The sequence below is a fragment of the Ascaphus truei genome, unplaced genomic scaffold (assembly GCF_040206685.1).
Source record: "Ascaphus truei isolate aAscTru1 unplaced genomic scaffold, aAscTru1.hap1 HAP1_SCAFFOLD_241, whole genome shotgun sequence".
NCBI lineage: Eukaryota > Metazoa > Chordata > Amphibia > Anura > Ascaphidae > Ascaphus > Ascaphus truei.
The window spans coordinates 122,925-146,059 of record NW_027455334.1 but is presented as its reverse complement, the minus strand read 5'-3'; the positions used below and the strand labels follow the sequence as shown (position 1 = coordinate 146,059).

Here is a 23,135-nt window from a genome sequence, read left to right as displayed (position 1 = left end):
ACAATACCCCATAAAATACATGAAATAATAAAAAAGATCACACAGGATCTGTAGACCCAGAACAGTCTGTGCACAATGAGGAATTCTCAAGTCAAACCCACAGAACTAACACTAGGTAAGTACGGGGGGGCAGAGGATTATATTACTGCTGACATATGAAGGAGAACACCCCCAGTGTTAGACCGCTGGTATCCGCAGCAGGCTGGGCTTCCGTCGTCACGCTCGCTCCCCGCTGCGTGATGACATCACCTCTACGCGTTTCGTGTCATATGACGCTTCTTCAGGAGTTTTGTCACCTCTAGAACCGAACCATGTCACCGGAAAACAGAGCCTGGCACCTCTAAGGTTCAGAGAATTTGGAGGTGGTCTCCAAAGCTGGCCACCTCTCGGACGGGAAGGATTCGCTCACTAGAACTGGAATACAGAGCCTGGCACCTCTAGGACTGGAAGGATTCGCTCACTAGAACTGGAATACAGAGCCTGGCACCTCTAGGACTGGAAGGATTCGCTCACTAGAACTGGAATACAGAGCCTGGCACCTCTAGGACTGGAAGGATTCGCTCACTAGAACTGGAATACAGAGCCTGGCACCTCTAGGACTGGAAGGATTCGCTCACTAGAACTGGAATACAGAGCCTGGCACCTCTAGGACTGGAAGGATTCGATCACTAGAACTGGAATACAGAGCCTGGCACCTCTAGGACTGCATAGCCCATGATGGAGCACGGCACCTTAGCAGTATCTTAGGATTGGGGAGAAGGGGGTGTAGGGGGGAGGGGGTCCCGTAGAGGATACGGGGAGAAAGGGGTGTAGGGGGGAGGGGGTCCCGTAGAGGATACGGGGAGAAAGGGGTGTAGGGGGGAGGGGGTCCCGTGGAGGATACGGGGAGAAGGGGGTGTAGGGGGGAGGGGGTCCCGTGGAGGATACGGGGAGAAGGGGGTGTAGGGGGGAGGGGGTCCCGTGGAGGATACGGGGAGAAGGGGGGGAGGGGGTCCCGTGGAGGATACGGGGAGGGGCGGATGTTATTCTAACAGATCATGCTCCCTGGGGTAACACAAGCCATTACAGACAGATCATCTTCCGCTGCTAATGGATGCACTTCCACCGGAGGGAGCCCCTGTGCTATTAACCCCTCCCGCACTTCCACCGGAGGGAGCCCCTGTGCTATTAACCCCTCCCGCACTTCCACCGGAGGGAGCCCCTGTGCTATTAACCCCTCCCGCACTTCCACCGGAGGGAGCCCCTGTCCTATTAACCCCTCCCGCACTTCCACCGGAGGGAGCCCCTGTCCTATTAACCCCTCCCGCACTTCCACCGGAGGGAGCCCCTGTCCTATTAACCCCTCCCGCACTTCCACCGGAGAGAGCCCCTGTCCTATTAACCCCTCCCGCACTTCCACCGGAGAGAGCCCCTGTCCTATTAACCCCTCCCGCACAGGGACCCCTGTCCTATTAACCCCTCCCGCACTTCCACCGGAGGGAGCCCCTGTCCTATTAACCCCTCCCGCACTCCCAGACGGAGCCCCTGTCCTATTAACCCCTCCCGCACTCCCAGACGGAGCCCCTGTCCTATTAACCCCTCCCGCACTCCCACAGAGGGACCCCCTGTCCTATTAACCCCTCCCGCACTCCCAGAGAGGGACCCCCTGTCCTATTAACCTCTTCCCGCACTTCCAACGGAGGGAGCACCTGTCCTATTAACCCCTCCCGCACTTCCACCGGAGGGAGCCCCTGTCCTATTAACCCCTCCCGCACTTCCACCGTGGAGGGACCCCCTGTCCTATTAACCCCTCCCGCACTTCCACGGCAGAGGGACCCCCTGTCCTATTAACCCCTCCCGCACTTCCACGGCAGAGGGACCCCTTGTCCTTTTAACCCCTTCCCGCACTTCCATCGAAGGGACCCCCTGTCCTATTAACCCCTCCCACACTCCCGCAGAGGGACCCCCTGTCCTATTAACCCCTCCTGCACTGCCACAGAGGGACCCTCTGTGCCCAGGACATACTTGAAAACGAGAGGTAACTCAATGTATTACTTCCTGGTAAAATATTTTATAAATAAATAAAATAAATAAATATTAACCCCTCCCGCACTTTCACGGCAGAGGGACCCCTTGTCCTATTAACCCCTTCCCGCACTTCCACCGAAGGGATCCCCTGTCCTATTAACACACGCAGGAGGGGGTACAACACCCACTTCCACCCCTAAAACTATTATATACACACACACACACACACACACACACTGCCACCCCTAATACTATTACACACGCAGTGAGGGGGTTACACACACACACACACACACAGCCATCCCTAATACTATTACACACACAGTGAGGGGGTTACACACACTGCCATCCCTAATACTATTACACACGCAGTGAGGGGGTCACACACACACACACACACACACACACACACACACACACACACACAGTGAGGGGGTTACACACACAGCCACCCCTAATACTATTACACACACAGTGAGGGGGTTACACACACACACACTGCCATCCCTAATACTATTACACACACAGTGAGGGGGTCACACTCACACACACACACACACACACACACACACACACACACACACACACACACACACACACACACACACACACACACACACACACACACACACGGAGAGGAGTTGGGGCCTCACCTTGTTCCTTGGGAGGTTTTCTCGGGCGATGGGATAATCCCGGTGTCAGCGCTCAGTCTGCGGGGACAACACAGGGGTGTGAATCAAACCTGAAAATCCGGCGGGACAACATCTCAGGGGAATGGGAGGCTGCTCCCCCAACACCCGTATACACACAGTGCCAGCCTCCCCCTCACACACTGCTCCCCCAACACCCATATACACACAGTGCCAGCCTCCCCCTCACACACTGCTCCCCCAACACCCATATACACACAGTGCCAGCCTCCCCCTCACACACTGCTCCCCTAATACCCATATACACACAGTGCCAGCCTCCCCCTCACACACTGCTCCCCTAATACCCATATACACACAGTGCCAGCCTCCCCCTCACACACTGCTCCCCTAATACCCATATACACACAGTGCCAGCCTCCCCCTCACACACTGCTCCCCTAATACCCATATACACACAGTGCCAGCCTCCCCCTCACACACTGCTCCCCTAATACCCATATACACACAGTGCCAGCCTCCCCCTCACACACTGCACCCCTAATACCCATATACACACAGTGCCAGCCTCCCCCTCACACACTGCCACCCCTAATACCCATATACACACAGTGCCAGCCTCCCCCTCACACACTGCTCCCCTAATACTCATATCCACACAGTGCCAGCCCCCCCTCACACACTGCCCCCCTAATACTCCTATACACACAGTGCCAGCCTCCCCCTCACACACTGCACCCCTAATACCCATATACACACAGTGCCAGCCTCCCCCTCACACACTGCCACCCCTAATACCCATATACACACAGTGCCAGCCTCCCCCTCACACACTGCTCCCCTAATACTCATATCCACACAGTGCCAGCCCCCCCTCACACACTGCCCCCCTAATACTCCTATACACACAGTGCCAGCCCCCCCTCACACACTGCCCCCCTAATACTCCTATACACACAGTGCCAGCCTCCCCCTCACACACTGCTCCCCCAACACCCGTATACACACAGTGCCAGCCTCCCCCTCACACACTGCTCCCCTAATACCCATATACACACAGTGCCAGCCTCCCCCTCACACACTGCTCCCCTAATACCCATATACACACAGTGCCAGCCTCCCCCTCACACACTGCTCCCCTAATACCCATATACACACAGTGCCAGCCTCCCCCTCACACACTGCTCCCCTAATACCCATATACACACAGTGCCAGCCTCCCCCTCACACACTGCCACCCCTAATACCCATATACACACAGTGCCAGCCTCCCCCTCACACACTGCTCCCCTAATACCCATATACACACAGTGCCAGCCTCCCCCTCACACACTGCCACCCCTAAAACCCATATACACACAGTGCCAGCCTCCCCCTCACACACTGCTCCCCTAATACCCATATACACACAGTGCCAGCCTCCCCCTCACACACTGCCACCCCTAATACCCATATACACACAGTGCCAGCCTCCCCCTCACACACTGCCACCCCTAATACCCATATACACACAGTGCCAGCCTCCCCCTCACACACTGCTCCCCTAACACCCATATACACACAGTGCCAGCCTCCCCCTCACACACTGCTCCCCTAATACCCCTATACACACAGTGCCAGCCTCCCCTCACACACTGCTCCCCTAACACCCATATACACACAGTGCCAGCCTCCCCCTCACACACTGCTCCCCTAATACTCATATCCACACAGTGCCAGCCTCCCCCTCACACACTGCTCCCCTAATACCCATATACACACAGTGCCAGCCTCCCCCTCACACACTGCCACCCCTAATACCCATATACACACAGTGCCAGCCTCCCCCTCACACACTGCTCCCCTAATACCCATATACACACAGTGCCAGCCTCCCCCTCACACACTGCCCCCTAATACTCCTATACACACAGTGCCAGCCTCCCCCTCACACACTGCTCCCCTAATACTCATATACACAGTGCCAGCCTCCCCCTCACACACTGCTCCCCTAACACCCATATACACACAGTGCCAGCCTCCCCCTCACACACTGCTCCCCTAATACCCATATACACACAGTGCCAACCTCCCCCTCACACACTGCTCCCCTAATACCCATATACACACAGTGCCAGCCTCCCCCTCACACACTGCTCCCCTAACACCCATATACACACAGTGCCAGCCTCCCCCTCACACACTGCTCCCCTAACACCCATATACACACAGTGCCAGCCTCCCCCTCACACACTGCTCCCCTAATACCCATATCCACACAGTGCCAGCCTCCCCCTCACACACTGCCACCCCTAATACCCATATACACACAGTGCCAGCCTCCCCCTCACACACTGCTCCCCTAATACTCATATCCACACAGTGCCAGCCCCCCCTCACACACTGCTCCCCTAATACCCATATACACACAGTGCCAGCCTCCCCCTCACACACTGCTCCCCTAATACCCATATACACACAGTGCCAGCCTCCCCCTCACACACTGCTCCCCTAATACCCATATACACACAGTGCCAGCCTCCCCCTCACACACTGCTCCCCTAACACCCGTATACACACAGTGCAAGCCTCCCCCTCACACACTGCTCCCCAAATACCCATATACACACAGTGCCAGCCTCCCCTTCACACACTGCTCCCCTAACACCCGTATACACACAGTGCCAGCCTCCCCCTCACACACTGCTCCCCTAATACCCATATACACACAGTGCCAGCCTCCCCCTCACACACTGCTCCCCTAATACCCATACACACAGTGCCAGCCTCCCCCTCACACACTGCTCCCCTAATACCCATATACACACAGTGCCAGCCTCCCCCTCACACACTGCTCCCCTAATACTCATATCCACACAGTGCCAGCCTCCCCCTCACACACTGCCAGCCCTAATACCCATATACACACAGTGCCAGCCTCCCCTTCACACACTGCCAGCCTCCCCTTCACACACTGCTCCCCTAACACCCATATACACACAGTGCCAGCCTCCCCCTCACACACTGCTCCCCTAATACTCCTATACACACAGTGCCAGCCTCCCCCTCACACTGCTCCCCTAATACCCCTATACACACAGTGCCAGCCTCCCCCTCACACACTGCTCCCCTAATACTCCTATACACACAGTGCCAGCCTCCCCCTCACACACTGCTCCCCTAATACTCATATCCACACAGTGCCAGCCTCCCCCTCACACACTGCTCCCCTAATACCCATATACACACAGTGCCAGCCTCCCCCTCACACACTGCTCCCCTAATACCCATATACACACAGTGCCAGCCTCCCCCTCACACACTGCTCCCCTAATACCCATATACACACAGTGCCAGCCTCCCCCTCACACACTGCCACCCCTAATACCCATATACACACAGTGCCAGCCTCCCCCTCACACACTGCACCCCTAATACCCATATACACACAGTGCCAGCCTCCCCCTCACACACTGCCACCCCTAATACCCATATACACACAGTGCCAGCCTCCCCCTCACACACTGCTCCCCTAATACCCATATACACACAGTGCCAGCCTCCCCCTCACACACTGCCACCCCTAATACCCATATACACACAGTGCCAGCCTCCCCCTCACACACTGCCACCCCTAATACCCATATACACACAGTGCCAGCCTCCCCCTCACACACTGCTCCCCTAACACCCATATACACACAGTGCCAGCCTCCCCCTCACACACTGCCACCCCTAATACCCATATACACACAGTGCCAGCCTCCCCCTCACACACTGCTCCCCTAATACCCCTATACACACAGTGCCAGCCTCCCCTCACACACTGCTCCCCTAACACCCATATACACACAGTGCCAGCCTCCCCCTGACACACTGCTCCCCTAATACTCATATCCACACAGTGCCAGCCTCCCCCTCACACACTGCTCCCCTAATACCCATATACACACAGTGCCATCCTCCCCCTCACACACTGCCACCCCTAATACCCATATACACACAGTGCCAGCCTCCCCCTCACACACTGCTCCCCTAATACCCATACACACAGTGCCAGCCTCCCCCTCACACACTGCCCCCCTAATACTCCTATACACACAGTGCCAGCCTCCCCCTCACACACTGCTCCCCTAATACTCATATACACAGTGCCAGCCTCCCCCTCACACACTGCTCCCCTAACACCCATATACACACAGTGCCAGCCTCCCCCTCACACACTGCTCCCCTAACACCCATATACACACAGTGCCAGCCTCCCCTCACACACTGCTCCCCTAACACCCATATCCACACAGTGCCAGCCTCCCCCTCACACACTGCTCCCCTAATACTCATATCCACACAGTGCCAGCCTCCCCCTCACACACTGCTCCCCTAATACCCATATACACACAGTGCCATCCTCCCCCTCACACACTGCCACCCCTAATACCCATATACACACAGTGCCAGCCTCCCCCTCACACACTGCTCCCCTAATACCCATACACACAGTGCCAGCCTCCCCCTCACACACTGCCCCCCTAATACTCCTATACACACAGTGCCAGCCTCCCCCTCACACACTGCTCCCCTAATACTCATATACACAGTGCCAGCCTCCCCCTCACACACTGCTCCCCTAACACCCATATACACACAGTGCCAGCCTCCCCCTCACACACTGCTCCCCTAACACCCATATACACACAGTGCCAGCCTCCCCCTCACACACTGCTCCCCTAATACCCATATCCACACAGTGCCAGCCTCCCCCTCACACACTGCTCCCCTAATACTCATATCCACACAGTGCCAGCCCCCCCTCACACACTGCTCCCCTAATACCCATATACACACAGTGCCAGCCTCCCCCTCACACACTGCTCCCCTAATACTCATATACACAGTGCCAGCCTCCCCCTCACACACTGCTCCCCTAATACTCATATACACAGTGCCAGCCTCCCCCTCACACACTGCTCCCCTAATACTCATATACACAGTGCCAGCCTCCCTCTCACACACTGCTCCCCCAACACCCATATACACACAGTGCCAGCCTCCCCCTCACACACTGCTCCCCCAACACCCATATACACACAGTGCCAGCCTCCCCCTCACACACTGCTCCCCCAACACCCATATACACACAGTGCCAGCCTCCCCCTCACACACTAATCCCCTAACACCCATATACACACAGTGCCAGCCTCCCCCTCACACACTGCTCCCCTAACACCCATATACACACAGTGCCAGCCTCCCCCTCACACACTGCTCCCCCAACACCCATATACACACAGTGCCAGCCTCCCCCTCACACACTGCTCCCCTAATACCCATATACACACAGTGCCAGCCTCCCCCTCACACTGCTCCCCTAATACCCATATACACACAGTGCCAGCCTCCCCCTCACACACTGCTCCCCTAATGCTCCTATACACACAGTGCCAGCCTCCCCCTCACACACTGCTCCCCTAATGCTCCTATACACACAGTGCCAGCCTCCCCTCACACACTGCTCCCCTAATACTCCTATACACAGTGCCAGCCTCCCTCTCACACACTGCTCCCCTAATACCCATATACACACAGTGCCAGCCTCCCCCTCACACACTGCTCCCCTAATACTCCTATACACACAGTGCCAGCCTCCCCTCACACACTGCTCCCCTAATACTCCTATACACACAGTGCCAGCCTCCCCCTCACACACTGCTCCCCTAATGCTCCTATACACACAGTGCCAGCCTCCCCTCACACACTGCTCCCCTAATACCTATATACACACAGTGCCAGCCTCCCCCTCACACACTGCTCCCCTAATGCTCCTATACACACAGTGCCAGCCTCCCCCTCACACACTGCTCCCCTAATGCTCCTATACACACAGTGCCAGCCTCCCCTCACACACTGCTCCCCTAATACTCCTATACACAGTGCCAGCCTCCCTCTCACACACTGCTCCCCTAATACCCATATACACACAGTGCCAGCCTCCCCTCACACACTGCTCCCCTAATGCTCCTATACACACAGTGCCAGCCTCCCCTCACACACTGCTCCCCTAATGCTCCTATACACACAGTGCCAGCCTCCCCCTCACACACTGCTCCCCTAATGCTCCTATACACACAGTGCCAGCCTCCCCCTCACACACTGCTCCCCTAATGCTCCTATACACACAGTGCCAGCCTCACTCTCACACACTGCCACCCCTAATACCCATATACACACAGTGCCAGCCTCCCCCTCACACACTGCTCCCCCAACACCCATATACACACAGTGCCAGCCTCCCCCTCACACACTGCTCCCCCAACACCCATATACACACAGTGCCAGCCTCCCCCTCACACACTGCTCCCCTAATACCCATATACACACAGTGCCAGCCTCCCCCTCACACTGCTCCCCTAATACCCATATACACACAGTGCCAGCCTCCCCCTCACACACTGCTCCCCTAATGCTCCTATACACACAGTGCCAGCCTCCCCCTCACACACTGCTCCCCTAATGCTCCTATACACACAGTGCCAGCCTCCCCTCACACTGCTCCCCTAATACTCCTATACACAGTGCCAGCCTCCCTCTCACACACTGCTCCCCTAATACCCATATACACACAGTGCCAGCCTCCCCCTCACACACTGCTCCCCTAATACTCCTATACACACAGTGCCAGCCTCCCCTCACACACTGCTCCCCTAATACTCCTATACACACAGTGCCAGCCTCCCCCTCACACACTGCTCCCCTAATGCTCCTATACACACAGTGCCAGCCTCCCCTCACACACTGCTCCCCTAATACTCCTATACACAGTGCCAGCCTCCCTCTCACACACTGCTCCCCTAATACCCATATACACACAGTGCCAGCCTCCCCTCACACACTGCTCCCCTAATGCTCCTATACACACAGTGCCAGCCTCCCCTCACACACTGCTCCTATACACACAGTGCCAGCCTCCCCCTCACACACTGCTCCCCTAATGCTCCTATACACACAGTGCCAGCCTCCCCCTCACACACTGCTCCCCTAATACTCATATCCACACAGTGCCAGCCTCACTCTCACACACTGCCACCCCTAATACCCATATACACACAGTGCCAGCCTCCCCCTCACACACTGCTCCCCTAATACTCATATACACACAGTGCCAGCCTCACTCTCACACACTGCTCCCCTAATACCCATATACACACAGTGCCAGCCTCCCCCTCACACACTGCTCCCCTAATACTCCTATACACACAGTGCCAGCCTCCCCCTCACACACTGCTCCCCTAATACTCCTATACACAATGCCAGCCTCCCTCTCACACACTGCTCCCCTAATACCCATATACACACAGTGCCAGCCTCCCCCTCACACACTGCTCCCCTAATACTCCTATACACACAGTGCCAGCCTCCCCCTCACACACTGCTCCCCTAATACTCCTATACACACAGTGCCAGCCTCCCCCTCACACACTGCTCCCCTAATACTCAAATACACAGTGCCAGCCTCCCCCTCACACACTGCTCCCCTAATACTCCTATACACACAGTGCCAGCCTCCCCCTCACACACTGCTCACCTAATACTCCTATACACAGTGCCAGCCTCCCACTCACACACTGCTCCCCTAATACTCATACACACAGTGCCAGCCTCCCTCTCACACACTGCTCCCCTAATACTCATACACAGTGCCAGCCTCCCCCTCACACACTGCTCCCCTAATACTCATATACACACAGTGCCAGCCTCCCCCTCACACACTGCTCCCCTAATGCTCCTATACACACAGTGCCAGCCTCCCCCTCACACACTGCTCCCCTAATACTCCTATACACACAGTGCCAGCCTCTCCCTCACACACTGCTCCCCTAACACCCATATACACACAGTGCCAGCCTCCCCCTCACACACTGCTCCCCTAACACCCATATACACACAGTGCCAGCCTCCCCCTCACACACTGCTCCCCTAATACTCCTATACACACAGTGCCAGCCTCCCCCTCACACACTGCTCCCCTAACACCCATATACACACAGTGCCAGCCTCCCCCTCACACACGGTTACGCTAATACTCCTATACACACAGTCCCAGCCTCCCCCTCACACTGCTCCCCTAATACCCCTATACACACAGTGCCAGCCTCCCCCTCACACTGCTCCCCTAATACCCATATACACACAGTGCCAGCCTCCCCCTCACACACTGCTCCCCTAATGCTCCTATACACACAGTGCCAGCCTCCCCCTCACACACTGCTCCCCTAATACCTATATACACACAGTGCCAGCCTCCCCCTCACACACTGCTCCCCTAATGCTCCTATACACACAGTGCCAGCCTCCCCTCACACACTGCTCCCCTAATACTCCTATACACAGTGCCAGCCTCCCTCTCACACACTGCTCCCCTAATACCCATATACACACAGTGCCAGCCTCCCCTCACACACTGCTCCCCTAATGCTCCTATACACACAGTGCCAGCCTCCCCTCACACACTGCTCCCCTAATGCTCCTATACACACAGTGCCAGCCTCCCCCTCACACACTGCTCCCCTAATGCTCCTATACACACAGTGCCAGCCTCCCCCTCACACACTGCTCCCCTAATACTCCTATACACACAGTGCCAGCCTCCCCCTCACACACTGCTCACCTAATACTCCTATACACAGTGCCAGCCTCCCACTCACACACTGCTCCCCTAATACTCATACACACACAGTGCCAGCCTCCCCCTCACACACTGCCACCCCTAATACTCATACACAGTGCCAGCCTCCCCCTCACACACTGCTCCCCTAATACTCATATACACACAGTGCCAGCCTCCCCCTCACACACTGCTCCCCTAATGCTCCTATACACACAGTGCCAGCCTCCCCCTCACACACTGCTCCCCTAATACTCCTATACACACAGTGCCAGCCTCTCCCTCACACACTGCTCCCCTAACACCCATATACACACAGTGCCAGCCTCCCCCTCACACACTGCTCCCCTAACACCCATATACACACAGTGCCAGCCTCCCCCTCACACACTGCTCCCCTAATACTCCTATACACACAGTGCCAGCCTCCCCCTCACACACTGCTCCCCTAACACCCATATACACACAGTGCCAGCCTCCCCCTCACACACGGTTACGCTAATACTCCTATACACACAGTCCCAGCCTCCCCCTCACACTGCTCCCCTAATACCCCTATACACACAGTGCCAGCCTCCCCCTCACACTGCTCCCCTAATACCCATATACACACAGTGCCAGCCTCCCCCTCACACACTGCTCCCCTAATGCTCCTATACACACAGTGCCAGCCTCCCCCTCACACACTGCTCCCCTAATACCTATATACACACAGTGCCAGCCTCCCCCTCACACACTGCTCCCCTAATGCTCCTATACACACAGTGCCAGCCTCCCCTCACACACTGCTCCCCTAATACTCCTATACACAGTGCCAGCCTCCCTCTCACACACTGCTCCCCTAATACCCATATACACACAGTGCCAGCCTCCCCTCACACACTGCTCCCCTAATGCTCCTATACACACAGTGCCAGCCTCCCCTCACACACTGCTCCCCTAATGCTCCTATACACACAGTGCCAGCCTCCCCCTCACACACTGCTCCCCTAATGCTCCTATACACACAGTGCCAGCCTCCCCCTCACACACTGCTCCCCTAATACTCATATCCACACAGTGCCAGCCTCACTCTCACACACTGCCACCCCTAATACCCATATACACACAGTGCCAGCCTCCCCCTCACACACTGCTCCCCTAATACTCATATACACACAGTGCCAGCCTCACTCTCACACACTGCTCCCCTAATACCCATATACACACAGTGCCAGCCTCCCCATCACACACTGCTCCCCTAATACCCATATACACACAGTGCCAGCCTCCCCCTCACACACTGCTCCCCTAATACTCCTATACACACAGTGCCAGCCTCCCCCTCACACACTGCTCCCCTAATACTCCTATACACAATGCCAGCCTCCCTCTCACACACTGCTCCCCTAATACCCATATACACACAGTGCCAGCCTCCCCCTCACACACTGCTCCCCTAACACCCATATACAGAGTGCCAGCCTCCCCCTCACACACTGCTCCCCATATACTCCTATACACACAGTACCAGCCTCCCCCTCACACACTGCTCTCCTAATACTCCTATACACACAGTGCCAGCCCCCCTCACACACTGCTCCCCTAACACCCATATACACAAAGTGCCAGCCTCCCCCTCACACACTGCTCCCCTAATACTCATATACACAGTGCCAGCCTCCCCCTCACACACTGCTCCCCTAATACTCCTATACACACAGTGCCAGCCTCCCCCTCACACACTGCTCCCCTAATACCCATATACACACAGTGCCAACCTCCCCCTCACACACTGCTCCCCTAATACTCCTATACACACAGTGCCAGCCTCCCCCTCACACACTGCTCCCCTAATACTCCTATACACACAGTGCCAGCCTCCCCCTCACACACTGCTCCCCTAATACTCAAATACACAGTGCCAGCCTCCCCCTCACACACTGCTCCCCTAATACTCCTATACACACAGTGCCAGCCTCCCCCTCATACACTGCTCACCTAATACTCCTATACACAGTGCCAGCCTCCCACTCACACACTGCTCCCCTAATACTCATACACACAGTGCCAGCCTCCCTCTCACACACTGCTCCCCTAATACTCATACACAGTGCCAGCCTCCCCCTCACACACTGCTCCCCTAATACTCATATACACACAGTGCCAGCCTCCCCCTCACACACTGCTCCCCTAATGCTCCTATACACACAGTGCCAGCCTCCCCCTCACACACTGCTCCCCTAATACTCCTATACACACAGTGCCAGCCTCCCCCTCACACACTGCTCCCCTAATACTCCTATACACACAGTGCCAGCCTCCCCCTCACACACTGCTCCCCTAACACCCATATACACACAGTGCCAGCCTCCCCCTCACACACGGTTATGCTAATACTCCTATACACACAGTCCCAGCCTCCCCCTCACACTGCTCCCCTAATACCCCTATACACACAGTGCCAGCCTCCCCCTCACACTGCTCCCCTAACACCCATATACACACAGTGCCAGCCTCCCCCTCACACACTGCTCCCCTAATGCTCCTATACACACAGTGCCAGCCTCCCCCTCACACACTGCTCCCCTAATACCTATATACACACAGTGCCAGCCTCCCCCTCACACACTGCTCCCCTAATGCTCCTATACACACAGTGCCAGCCTCCCCCTCACACACTGCTCCCCTAATACCTATATACACACAGTGCCAGCCTCCCCCTCACACACTGCTCCCCTAACACCCGTATACACACAGTGCCAGCCTCCCCCTCACACTGCTCCCCTAATACCCGTACACACACAGTGCCAGCCTCCCCCTCACACACTGCTCCCCTAATGCCCGTACACACACAGTGCCAGCCTCCCCCTCACACACTGCTCCCCTAATACCCATATACACACAGTGCCAGCCTCCCCCTCACACACTGCTCCCCTAACACCCATATACACACAGTGCCAGCCTCCCCCTCACACACTGCTCCCCTAACACCCATATACACACAGTGCCAGCCTCCCCCTCACACTGCTCCCCTAATACTCCTATACACACAGTGCCAGCCTCCCACTCACACACTGCTCCCCTAATACTCATACACACAGTGCCAGCCTCCCTCTCACACACTGCTCCCCTAATACTCATACACAGTGCCAGCCTCCCCCTCACACACTGCTCCCCTAATACTCATATACACACAGTGCCAGCCTCCCCCTCACACACTGCTCCCCTAATGCTCCTATACACACAGTGCCAGCCTCCCCCTCACACACTGCTCCCCTAATACTCCTATACACACAGTGCCAGCCTCTCCCTCACACACTGCTCCCCTAACACCCATATACACACAGTGCCAGCCTCCCCCTCACACACTGCTCCCCTAATACTCCTATACACACAGTGCCAGCCTCCCCCTCACACACTGCTCCCCTAACACCCATATACACACAGTGCCAGCCTCCCCCTCACACACGGTTACGCTAATGCTCCTATACACACAGTCCCAGCCTCCCCCTCACACTGCTCCCCTAATACTCATATACACACAGTGCCAGCCTCCCCCTCACACACTGCTCCCCTAATACCCATATACACACAGTGCCAGCCTCCCCCTCACACACTGCTCCCCTAATGCTCCTATACACACAGTGCCAGCCTCCCCCTCACACACTGCTCCCCTAATACCTATATACACACAGTGCCAGCCTCCCCCTCACACACTGCTCCCCTAATGCTCCTATACACACAGTGCCAGCCTCCCCCTCACACACTGCTCCCCTAATACCTATATACACACAGTGCCAGCCTCCCCCTCACACTGCTCCCCTAATACCCATATACACACAGTGCCAGCCTCCCCCTCACACTGCTCCCCTAATACCCATATACACACAGTGCCAGCCTCCCCCTCACACACTGCTCCCCTAATGCTCCTATACACACAGTGCCAGCCTCCCCCTCACACACTGCTCCCCTAATACCCATATACACACAGTGCCAGCCTCCCCCTCACACACTGCTCCCCTAATACCCATATACACACAGTGCCAGCCTCCCCCTCACACTGCTCCCCTAATACCCGTACACACACAGTGCCAGCCTCCCCCTCACACACTGCTCCCCTAATGCCCGTACACACACAGTGCCAGCCTCCCCCTCACACACTGCTCCCCTAATGCCCGTACACACACAGTGCCAGCCTCCCCCTCACACACTGCTCCCCTAATGCCCGTACACACACAGTGCCAGCCTCCCCCTCACACACTGCTCCCCTAATACCCATATACACACAGTGCCAGCCTCCCCCTCACACACTGCTCCCCTAACACCCATATACACACAGTGCCAGCCTCCCCCTCACACACTGCTCCCCTAACACCCATATACACACAGTGCCAGCCTCCCCCTCACACACTGCTCCCCTAATGCCCGTACACACACAGTGCCAGCCTCCCCCTCACACTGCCACCCCTAATACCCATATACACACTGCTCCCCTAACACCCATATACACACAGTGCCAGCCTCCCCCTCACACACTGCTCCCCTAATACCCATATACACACAGTGCCAGCCTCCCCCTCACACACTGCTCCCCTAACACCCATATACACACAGTGCCAGCCTCCCCCTCACACACTGCTCCCCTAATACCCGTACACACACAGTGCCAGCCTCCCCCTCACACACTGCTCCCCTAATACTCCTATACACACAGTGCCAGCCTCCCCCTCACACACTGCTAAACCTGACATATAAACACAGCTGCGGAATAATGAGGGCAGTGGCAGTGCCAGCCTCCCCCTCACTCTGGCTCTGTGTGACTGGGCAGATGCCCCGGGCAGCAGAATAGTGCTGAGCGGGTGCTTTATTGGCCAGGCTGTGGAATAACTGAACCCAACTCTAACCCCCCCACCCCCACCCCTCCCCAGACTAGCTCATCCTCCACGTGCCCAGTAACAGGCAAACTCCCCAGAGCGCCTGACTGCCCCCAGTGAAGGAAGCTGTGTGGCACCGTCCGTCCCAGGGTGTAACCCATAGCTAGGTTGGGGGGTGTAGGAGGGCGACACAGGTTCACGTCTGGTGGAGGGGAGGTGGGAGGGGGGGGGGGGATAATTTACGCCCTGTCCCAGGATCGGGCAGATCAATATCCGATCAATGCCATCAGTTTCCATCCACTGACCCAGGAGGGAACCTGCGGCTTAACCCTTCCCTGCCTGGGACGTACAGTGTAAATATTGTACACATACACACAGGTATATATATATATATATATATATATATATATATATATATATATATATATATATATATATATATATATATATATACACACACACACACACACACACACACACACACACACATATACACACACACAGTGAAGTAACACCGCTGGAAGAAGAGATCAGTGTATCTCGAAAGCTCGCACGGATAAAAGCATTTCGTTAGCCACAGAACGGTATCGACTATGTGCTTTTTATTTTATAGATATATACACACACACACACACACACACATAATCCACAATGTTATTTCCATCTAGTGTGTGTGTGTGTGAGAGAGATATATATATATATATAAATATATATATATCTCACACACACACTAGATGGAAATAACATTGTGGATTATGTGTGTGTGTGTGTGTGTGTGTATATATCTATAAAATAAAAAGCACATAGTCGATACCGTTCTGTGGCTAACGAAATGCTTTTATCCGTGCGAGCGTTCGAGATACTGTACACTGATCTCTTCTTCCAGCGGTGTTACAATGAATGAAGCCAAAAAAGGGCTTTTAACTTTAAAACAGTGCATCCTGGAATGTGATCTGTGATTGAAGTTTATCCCTTCCCCCTGTGCAGTATGCGTTTTATGACTTGAGGTGTTAAATGGTCCCTGAATGTTGTTGATGTAAGAGTGTGTGTGTCTGTCTGTAATATAAATTGGTAAAGAGCACACAGTGTATACAGCACTTTACAAAAGGTGTGTGTGGAGTGAGAGTGTATATCAATGGTGTGGGAATGTAAGAGGCTGTGGCATAACTAAAAGTGCGTGTGGATACGATGTGGTCCCTATTGGTGTGTAGGGATGGAGTTACATGGAGTATGTGTATGTGTAAGAGACAGCTGTGTGTACATATGCATATCTATATATCCATATATCAGTATGTATGGACATGGCCTTTAGCACTCATGGGAAGAGAGTTCTCTCGTGTCAGTAGTGACTCAGAACGTTGGTCTTTGGAAAACTAATATAGATAAATAGCATAGGAGAGAAATGTAAATAAAACAGATACATGGAAATACATACTGTATGTACAATTGTTTATATATATATATATAAGTGTCGCGAGAGAGACAGAGCGAGGCGCGGCGCCGCACGGTAAGGGAGGCGCCGCACGGTAAGGGAGGCGCCGCACGGTAAGGGAGGCGCCGCACGGTAAGGGAGGCGCCGCACGGTAAGGGAGGCGCCGCACGGTAAGGGAGGCGCCGCACGGTAAGGGAGGCGCCGCACGGTAAGGGAGGCGCGGCACGGTAAGGGAGGCGCCGCACGGTAAGGGAGGCGCCGCACGGTAAGGGAGACGCCGCACGGTAAGGGAGGCGCCGCACGGTAAGGGAGGCGCCGCACGGTAAGGGAGGCGCCGCACGGTAAGGGAGGCGCCGCACGGTAAGGGAGGCGCAACGCTGCACGGTAAGGGAGGCGCCGCACGGTAAGGGAGGCGCAACGCTGCACGGTAAGGGAGGCGCCGCACGGTAAGGGAGGCGCAACGCTGCACGGTAAGGGAGGCGCCGCACGGTAAGGGAGGCGCGGCACGGTAAGGGAGGCGCAACGCTGCACGGTAAGGGAGGCGCCGCACAGTAAGGGAGGCGCGGCACGGTAAGGGAGGCGCGGCACGGAAAGGAGGCGCGGCGCTGCACGGTAAGGGAGGCGCGGCACGGTAAGGGAGGCGCGGCACGGTAAGGGAGGCGCTGCACGGTAAGGGAGGCGCTGCACGGTAAGGGAGGCGCTGCACGGTAAGGGAGGCGCTGCACGGTAAGGGAGGCGCTGCCCGGTAAGGGAGGCGCTGCACGGTAAGGGAGGCGCGGCACGGTAAGGGAGGCGCTGCACGGTAAGGGAGGCGCTGCACGGTAAGGGAGGCGCCGCACGGTAAGGGAGGCGCCGCACGGTAAGGGAGGCGCGGCACGGTAAGGGAGGCGCCGCACGGAAAGGAGGCGCGGCGCTGCACGGTAAGGGAGGCGCGGCACGGTAAGGGAGGCGCGGCACGGTAAGGGAGGCGCGGCACGGTAAGGGAGGCGCGGCACGGTAAGGGAGGCGCTGCACGGTAAGGGAGGCGCTGCACGGTAAGGGAGGCGCTGCACGGTAAGGGAGGCGCTGCCCGGTAAGGGAGACGCGGCACGGTAAGGGAGGCGCGGCACGGTAAGGGAGGCGCTGCACGGTAAGGGAGGCGCTGCACGGTAAGGGAGGCGCTGCACGGTAAGGGAGGCGCCGCACGGTAAGGGAGGCGCCGCACGGTAAGGGAGGCGCCGCACGGTAAGGGAGGCGCCGCACGGTAAGGGAGGCGCGGCACGGTAAGGGAGGCGCCGCACGGTAAGGGAGGCGCCGCACGGTAAGGGAGGCGCCGCACGGTAAGGGAGGCGCCGCACGGTAAGGGAGGCGCCGCACGGTAAGGGAGGCGCGGCACGGTAAGGGAGGCGCTGCACGGTAAGGGAGGCGCTGCCCGGTAAGGGAGGCGCTGCCCGGTAAGGGAGGCGCTGCACGGTAAGGGAGGCGCGGCACGGTAAGGGAGGCGCGGCACGGTAAGGGAGGCGCGGCACGGTAAGGGAGGCGCCGCACGGTAAGGGAGGCGCCGCACGGTAAGGGAGGCGCCGCCCGGTAAGGGAGGCGCCGCACGGTAAGGGAGGCGCGGCACGGTAAGGAGGCGCGGCACGGTAAGGGAGGCGCGGCACGGTAAGGGAGGCGCGGCACGGTAAGGGAGGCGCGGCACGGTAAGGAGGCGCGGCACGGTAAGGGAGGCGCCGCACGGTAAGGGAGGCGCCGCACGGTAAGGGAGGCGCCGCACGGTAAAGGAGGCGCGGCACGGTAAGGGGAGGCGCTGCACGGTAAGGGAGGCGCTGCACGGTAAGGGAGGCGCTGCACGGTAAGGGAGGCGCTGCACGGTAAGGAGGGCGCTGCACGGTAAGGGAGGCGCCGCACGGTAAGGGAGGCGCCGCACGGGTAAGGGAGGCGCCGCACGGTAAGGGAGGCGCCGCACGGTAAGGGAGGCGCCGCACGGTAAGGGAGGCGCCGCACGGTAAGGGAGGCGCCGCACGGTAAGGGAGGCGCCGCGCGGTAAGGAGGCGCCGCGCGGTAAGGGAGGCGCTGCGCGGTAAGGGAGACGCGGCACGGTAAGGGAGGCGCGGCACGGTAAGGGAGGCGCTGCACGGTAAGGGAGACGCGCACGGTAAGGAGGCGCGGCACGGTAAGGGAGGCGCTGCACGGTAAGGGAGACGCGGCACGGTAAGGGAGGCGCGGCACGGTAAGGGAGACGCGGCACGGTAAGGGAGGCGCGGCACGGTATGGGAGCTGCACGGTAAGGGAGGCGCGGCACGGTAAGGGAGGCGCTGCACGGTAAGGGAAGCGCGGCACGGTAAGGGAGGCGCGGCACGGTAAGGGAGACGCGGCACGGTAAGGGAGGCGCTGCACCGGTAAGGGAGGCGCTGCACGGTAAGGGAGGCGCGGCACGGTAAGGGAGGCGCTGCACGGTAAGGGAAGCGCGGCACGGTAAGGGAGGCGCTGCACGGTAAGGGAGGCGCTGCACGGTAAGGGAGGCGCGGCACGGTAAGGGAGGCGCAACGCTGCACGGTAAGGGAGGCGCGGCACGGTAAGGGAGGCGCGGCACGGTAAGCGCGGCACGGTAAGGGAGGCGCGGCACGGTAAGGGAGGCGCGGCACGGTAAGGGAGGCGCGGCACGGTAAGGGAGGCGCTGCACGGTAAGGGAGGCGCGGCACGGTAAGGGAGGCGCCGCACGGTAAGGGAGGCGCGGCACGGTAAGGGAGGCGCGGCACGGTAAGGGAGGCGCGGCACGGGTAAGGGAGGCGCGGCACGGTAAGGGAGGCGCCGCACGGTAAGGGAGGCGCGGCACGGTAAGGGAGGCGCGGCACGGTAAGGAGGCGCTGCCCGGTAAGGGAGGCGCGGCACGGTAAGGGAGGCGCGGCACGGTAAGGGAGGCGCTTGCCCGGTAAGGGAGGCGCGGCACGGTAAGGGAGGCGCTGCACGGTAAGGGAGGCCCTGCACGGTAAGGGAGGCGCGGCACGGTAAGGGAGGCGCTGCCGGTAAGGAGGCGCGGCACGGTAAGGAGGCGCGGCACGGTAAGGGAGGCGCTGCCCGGTAAGGGAGGCGCGGCACGGTAAGGGAGGCGCTGCACGGTAAGGGAGGCGCTGCACGGTAAGGGAGGCGCGGCACGGTAAGGAGGAGCTGCACGGTAAGGGAGGCGCGGCACGGTAAGGGAGGAGCTGCACGGTAAGGGAGGCGCGGCACGGTAAGGGAGGCGCTGCACGGTAAGGGAGACGCGGCACGGTAAGGGAGGCGCTGCACGGTAAGGGAGGCCCTGCACGGTAAGGGAGGCGCCGCACGGTAAGGGAGGCGCGGCACGGTAAGGGAGGAGCTGCACGGTAAGGGAGACGCTGCACGGTAAGGGAGGCGCTGCACGGTAAGGGAGGCGCTGAACGGTAAGGGAGGCCCTGCACGGTAAGGGAGACGCGGCACGGTAAAGGGAGGCGCTGCACGGTAAGGGAGGCGCCGCACGGTAAGGGAGGCGCGGCACGGTAAGGGAGGAGCTGCACGGTAAGGGAGGCGCTGCACGGTAAGCGCGGCACGGTAAGGGAGACGCTGCACGGTAAGGGAGGCGCTGCACGGTAAGGGAGGCGCTGAACGGTAAGGGAGGCCCTGCACGGTAAGGGAGACGCGGCACCGGTAAGGGAGGCGCGCACGGTAAGGGAGGCCCTGCACGGTAAGGGAGACGCGGCACGGTAGGCGCTGCACGGTAAGGGAGGCCCTGCACGGTAAGGGAGACGCGGCACGGTAAGGGAGGCGCCGCACGGTAAGGGAGACGCGGCACGGTAAGGGAGGCGCTGCACGTAAGGGAGGCCCTGCACGGTAAGGGAGACGCGGCACGGTAAGGGAGGCGCCGCACGGTAAGGGAGGAGCTGCACGGTAAGGGGAGACGCTGCACGGTAAGGGAGGCGCTGCACGGTAAGGGAGGCGCTGAACGGTAAGGAGACGCCGCACGCTAAGGGAGGCGAGACGCTGCGCGGTAAGGGAGGCGCTGCCCGTTAAGGGAGGCGCCGCACGGTAAGGGAGGCGCCGCACGGTAAGGGAGGCGCTGCACGGCAAGGGAGGCGCTGCACGGTAAGGGAGACGAGACGCTGCGCGGTAAGGGAGGGCGAGACGCTGCACGGTAAGGAGGGCGCGGCACGGTAAGGGAGGCGAGACGCTGCACGGTAAGGGAGGCGAGACGCTGCACGGTAAGGGAGGCGAGACGCTGCACGGTGACATTTTAGCATGACATATCCACATGCATAACCAACGTTTCAGCCCACACAGAGACTTCCATCAGGGCCGTGTGATATACACACACACACACACACACACACACACACACACACACAAACACACACACACACACACACACAAGTAAGTGCAGATCTGTGGTCCATCCGGCACCAAAGGGTTTAATCAGTATACACCTCCAGGGCAATTGCAGATTGACCCCATACGGGGAAGCTAGAGCTGCGACCTAGGAAAGCACGGGTTGTGGGTTCTAGTCCAGTTGGTTCTGACCCCATGCCAGTCATTAGGTTGTGCCTTGGGGCGTATTCCCAGCTCTGCTGTTGGTGTGGGAAGCCTGTCAGGAAGTGTGGGAGGGGACTCGCTGACATACACTTTGCAATACATTAGCATATCTCCCAGGCGGGTACCACAGGTGCGCTCTGGGTCAGGCACAATACAAGATAGAGGATTAGGTGCAGCCACTTGGGATGCCCCAACTAGGGGTCTAAAAGCAATGCAGAGGATGGGTGCTAGGTCAACAAAGAGTCACGCGCACCCAAAACAGGGAAAATTCAACGGGCCATTTTAATGACTTCAAAACGTCAGCAGCACCCAACGCGTCGGTGCGCACAAGCACAGCCACCTGATGAAGGTGCCTGAATGCACCGACACGTTGGGTGCTGCTCTGGCTTTCCCCCATTTTGAGTGTGCACACAATCCATTGAAGTCTCTCTCTCGGAACCGGACAATCTGAGGAGGATACGAATCCGCCACCTCTAAGTCAGACCCACACGGGGGCGAAGTGACCGAATGACCGGGACGTGTGTGATCTGGGATATAGCAGCCGATGACACATTACTAGTTCCCCCATCTGGTTTGGTTGAGTGGTGATTAAGCCTGAACTGCGCACGCTCTCACGCCCGCTTCCCGGTGTGACTCAGTCCCCGGTGTGGGAGGAGCCCGGACTTCGGGAGGAGCATTCCGCAAAAAACTAACCCCTTCCCTGCCAGAGACCCGCAGAGCATCGCTCCACTAATCCTTCCCTGCCAGAGACCTGCAGAGCATCGCTCCACTAACCCCTTCCCTGCCAGAGACCTGCAGAGCATCGCTCCACTAACCCCTTCCCGAGACATGCAGAGCATCGCTCCACTAACCCATTCCCTGCCAGAGACCTGCAGAGCATCGCTCCACTAAGCCCTTCCCTGCCAGGGACCTGCAGAGCATCGCTCCACTAACCCCTTCCCTGCCAGAGACCTGCAGAGCATCGCTACACTAACCCATTCCCCGCCAGAGAGGGGGCGGGGGGGGGGAAAGAGAGGGGGGGGAAA

General features: G+C 58.0%; 1 protein-coding gene across 2 annotated transcripts in view; it reads right to left on the bottom strand.

Annotated features, from left to right (window-relative positions):
- LOC142479733 (inactive tyrosine-protein kinase PEAK1-like) overlaps positions 1-23,135 on the bottom strand; it is a 77,879-nt gene that overhangs the window by 50,233 nt on the left and 4,511 nt on the right. The window contains exon 2 of one of the 2 annotated variants that reach the window (XM_075582610.1): positions 2,661-2,717. The exons of the other annotated variant lie outside the window; for it this stretch is intronic. The gene's annotated coding sequence lies outside the window, so the exon portion shown is untranslated. The remainder of the gene's footprint in view (positions 1-2,660; positions 2,718-23,135) is intronic. 2 annotated transcript variants of the gene reach the window in all.